Raw genomic sequence first — 5,329 nt, 5'->3', positions numbered from 1 at the left:
ACACATAGCTCTGCCCCATATCAAAATAGTGCTGAGCCAGCCTCCCAGTCCCTCATTGCCCCAATAGCAGAGCCCAGGATTAGGTTTCTCCAAAACAACAAGGATGAATTGAGTTTCCTTATTTATCTTTCCATTTGAAAGAGAAATGGAGGTTGAAACGCAGAGGGTTTCCTTGTAGTCTCTGTTTATTGACACATGTCTGTGGGCTTCATTTTCTTTATGCAACCAATTACAATCTATTAGCATCATTGAACATATAGCATCCAGGCCCCCGGGCCATGTAAGATTAGAAAGCTCAGACAGGATTGGCCTTGCTTCACTCCAGTTTTGTTTCCTCATCTCAGAGACACGCAAGCTTTGACAGGTGGTTGTACTGAAAGGGGAGGGGAGAAAATGTCGCTGAAAGATCATAATACTTTTCCAATTTCTCAAAGGTTTGTAACACGGAAATAAATCTCCCTAGACCTAAATACACAAGAAGCAAATCCTATTCATGTGAAAAAATGTTCCACTTGACAGGATAAATGCTTTGGTCTACTGTAGGTCAATGCTATGGAAGACCCAGAAGTGAGTTTATAGAGAGTGGAGAAGAAGAGTAAGTTCACTGTGGATCTCTTACCCGATTCTAGATTCACACAGCCAACTGCAGGTGTCATCTCCTAGATGCCCCCACACACCTCTGCCCACTCTTCCAACTCTGCTCACCAACAGTACTATCAATCTCAGTGAATGCCACCATCTTCCTTGAGGGGATCCAAGCTAGAGACCAAGGAATCTTCCCAACGCCTTTCTCTCCCTCTCTCTCCACTTCCAACAAGTTACTCAGTCTTATTACATCTGCCTCCTAAATTTCCCCCATATTTGTCCACACCTCTTCATTCCCACCATCTGCCTCTTCCCTCGCCCAATGTGCTAGCACCTCTCACCTGGGTCACAGCACCAACCTCTTGGTCAGGGCTCTGCTTCCTGCCTGGCCCTCCATGCCTCCTCCATCCAGGGAGAGTGACTCTTCTAACATGCAGACCTGATCCCCTCAGATCTTTCCTGCTTAAGATCCTTCAGTGGCTCCCCCTCTACAGATAAGAGCCAAACAAGGCTCATCAAGACCTTCTGTGCTTGAACAAGTTTGTCTATTCAGATTCTTGACTTGCCACTACTACCCCCTCATTTTCCATCCCTGAGCTATGAAAACTTTTAGGTCCCAGGATAACCTGCCTGGCACTCTCTCTCTTCTCTTGGCCGTTGTATCCTATCCCCACAGCTTGGAACACTTCTGACCCTCTCTCCTCCTCACCTGATTAACTGCTCTTAGTCTTTCAGATCGCAGAAGTCCTTTCTTGACATCACTATGTCCTCCAACAGTACAGTCTGTGTGTCCCATTTTAAAGCTCTGGCCTCACTTAGGAGTGCAAATGCCTTTTTATCGTTTTAGCTGTATTCTCTATTAAAAGGTATGTTCCTTATATGACGTTCTAGAAAGGCAAACTATAGTGACAGAAAGCAGATCAGTGGTTGCCAGGAGTTGAGGGCAGGGGATTGATGACAGAGCAGTCAAGCAAACTATTTTGGGATGATGGAAGTGTTCTACATATTAATTACAGTGGGGGTTATATGAACCTATGCATTTGTCTATACACATCAAACTGTACACTTAAAATGGGTGAATTATTGCATGGGAATTATACCTCAATAAAACTGGTTTTAAGAAAAATAAATCTATCCCCCTTGAGGGCAGGTTTATACTTAGAGCAGGTCTGTAATACATGCCTATGATAAGTCATTGTTAAATGAATGGGTGGATGAATGAATATATTATTTTCTTTTTACTTACTGTTCTGTACATTTGGCATCAATTTTTAAAATATATATGTTTTTTGAAAGTGTTGCTATGACCAACCTTGGCATGCCATGCATGGGACGCAAATTTCCTTTAATAAACATGAGACATAAGACCTGTGCATGTCCTTTGGGAAAAAAAAATGGTTTTAGGACAAATTTCAGACAGTACAATGACATGAGACAGCAGTTCTGCTTGCCCTCTGGAGAGTGTGAGAAATAAGCAGCTTCAGGCGATGGCTAGTGGCCTGCCTGTCCAGAAGCTTCTTGTCTGGAGCCTCAGGCCAATCTAGGTTCTGGATGCACCGTGACCTGAAGGCAATGACTATGACCATTTCCATTCCTGAGCTGCACACGTCTTCTTTGTTCCCAAAGAGCAGTCAGCTCAGAACAAATGAGGTGTTGACTCTGTCCCAGACCATGTCAATGCCTGGACATTGATGCAGAGGGGCTGTGAGTGCCTGCCTTAGCTGGAGACATCTTTGACCAGAGCACAGGTTGTATTTGGTTAACAATGACCTAGACCCGGTTAACCCTTGCTTAGCTACCCAAGGTTAGGTGTCCTGTCTGTTTACAGAAACATACATGTACACTCTCTACCAAGAACAAAAGAATACTTAGAATTGGGAAGGAACAGCTTGCTCGTTGCTTCATTTTCAGATGAGGAAGTTGAGGTCAAAAAAGGGTGAGAGGCATGGCTGGACTGTGACAAGGCAGCAAGGGCAAGATCTCTCTTTCTGGACCTGAGGGCCAGCTACCAGCAGCCTCCTCCCTGGACCACATGCCTCCCTGGTTGGTTTGCTCATCTTAGAGCACAGCCTTCACCAGCCACCAGCGATTAACCCAGTTGCTCAGCCGGTTTTATATATCTAGTGAATCAAATAATGAATCTCAGCATTCAAATGTTCTCTCAGAATTTACTATTGAATGAATGAAAAGAACAAAAAAAACCAAAAGGACTCGTTTTGTGTAGCTCACACAGCTCATTTGGCTGAGAGAGAGGCGAGTCCACCTCTCATAATTTGTTGCTGCCTCCAGGAGGTGCCTGCTTCTCTCCCACCTGTCAAAGCGCACACAAAATGCATCAGTTCTGCTCTCCATGGCTCTCAACACCACCGCCTTTCCTCTCACACACCTGGTGGGGACTGTTGGGCGAATAAACAGATAACCTCATTTGTAAGTAGGTGGCTTGAAATCCAGAGTACATTTTCCAAAGGAAGCAACGTCATAAGGGTTTGGGTTTCCTGGACCTGCCCACAAAGCTGAATTAATCTGTCACACCGCTGAAAAGATAGATATTTTCAGGAGGAAATAAGGGGGGAAAGAAGTAGAGTTGCCATGCTGAAATAACCTGCACAAGAAATGCTCGCTGGGGCAGACCTTACCTGCACTGCCCAGCTTCACTCAGAAGACGAGGGGGGCCGTCTCACTTTTAAGTGAGTGGTCATGCCTCGAAATTAGACTTCCTTTACTAACAGCCAAATCTCTCTCTGACAGCTGCTCAGATCAGCCAGGCATACATTACTTTCATCTTTAATAAACAGGCCCTCTGAAGTCAATGACTGGTCTCCATAGCAACCAGAGCGTTTTTCCACTGATTGTGGGGGCAGAAAGGAAGAAAGAATGGATCACTTTTGCTGAGAGCTGAACCCTAAGATGGCAGAGGAAGGTGGGTGTGGGGTGCATGCATTGTCCTCCATTTCCCTGTGACTCCCAGCAAATTCCCAGCAAGATTGGGGGGTGACTGTTTCTACCTTTGACTAGGCTTGGAGGAAGAGGGGTCCTGATCAGTGATGTAAGAAATGTGGGAAAGGGCTGGTTTAGAGAGCATAGCACACACTAAGGCCCGCACTGCCAAAGAGCTAAAGGCAACTTGATCCAAACTAATTCTCATTTACTGAGTGTGCCAGGCCCTCAGCTACTTGCTGCAGAGGCTATTTACAGTAGGAGAACATGGACAACGTGAGGAGAGGTGCCAGCAAATACCACAGTGAGGGGCAGGAGGAGGCAGGGCAGGTTCCCAGAGGAAGTGCAGCCCCTGCCCTGCTCAGCCCGGAGCAGCGGAGCAGTGGCAGCTCAGAGTGCTCTCCTTTAAGTTCAGCCAGACCTTGTTTTGAGCTCCAGCTGGGAAGACTAATAGCTGGTCAGGCTGCATCAATAGTTTGTTGATAGTTCATCAATGCAGCATGCACTGGGCCTTTAATACCAGAGACCTGAAGAATTTCCACCTTCCCTGAGCTCTCCCTGGGGCTTGACTTGGTCTGCATGACTGGGATCTGATTCACATTCCTAATCCAGGCTGGGGCCTTGGCATCCTGCTTTGTTCTTGCCTACTTCTCCCCTCGGGCACCTACGTCCTAGCTCCACAACCCTAGCTGGGCCCATGCTCTAAATAACCCAGTCACCTAGACCCACACAGACAAAGCTTCTCACTTAATGTCAGCTATGTCCCCCTCTGAGAACTGTGCTTCGATGCCCCCGCAGGCAGCTGGACCCTTGAGTTCACTGACTGCTGCTTGCAGGAACTAAGCCTGTTTGCTGTGGGGCCCTGGAGGTTGTGCCCTGGGCCACTAGCACCTCCTCATGTTACCATCCCACTACGTGTCAGCTTCTGGTTCCCAGTTCTTCCTTCTCACTATACACCAGGGCTGCGGCCAAAATACCGGGAAGCCTCACTCCTGAGTGGGCCATACTACAGGTGGTGTTGACGATGGGTCTTGAAGGGCGGCCAGGATTTGGACAGGAGAAGAGAGACTTCCTCTGTCAGAACAGAGCCTTAATAAGATCATAGGCTGATGGAGTCTTCTCTTCATTCACATTTTAATTAGGTAATCCCAACCCCCTGCTCCTAGACAACGGGGAAGTGTGCAGGGAGTCCTGGCTGGGAGAATCAAGTCCTGCCAGGCCCTTGTTGCATGGACAGGTACTCACCCCAGTGCTTTCCTGGAGTTGGGTTGTGTAAATACAATTGATATCCTCCTAGGGTTTGCAAAGAGGAACTAGACAGTTGAATTCCACGAATAGTGTTATAACCAAAATTCACGGAAATTATTCACTCGTTATTCACAAACTAGAAGGGTCTGGAGGAGCAGGTGGGGACCAGTCATGAAAGGCTCTGTGGGCCACACTAAGGAGCTTGGATGTTTTAAGGAGATAATGTTGAGCTATTGAACAGTTTTAAGATGGGGAATAATGGGGTCAGATGAGGTTATAAGAAAGCTACTGTGCTGTTGTGGGCACACTACTGTGTAAGGGAGTGGAGAGTTTGGAGACTGAGAGGAAGGAGCCAGGAGGTCACTCGCCCCGCCCAGCTGCTCCATGAGGGACAAGGGGAGTCATAGGCTGCAGGTGCGAGTGCACGGTGGCCTTACTTCGGGGTCTCCTCCCTCTCCTTGCCCCTGCTGTGTCTTCTGTATGTTCCCCACAGGTGCTGCCCCATATTCACTTTCTCCTGTGCTTTTCCACTTTCATCTTCCACTTCAGTCCCCATTCC

This window comes from Myotis davidii, unplaced genomic scaffold (assembly GCF_000327345.1).
Source record: "Myotis davidii unplaced genomic scaffold, ASM32734v1 scaffold68, whole genome shotgun sequence".
Lineage (NCBI taxonomy): Eukaryota > Metazoa > Chordata > Mammalia > Chiroptera > Vespertilionidae > Myotis > Myotis davidii.
This window is presented reverse-complemented; position numbering follows the sequence as displayed.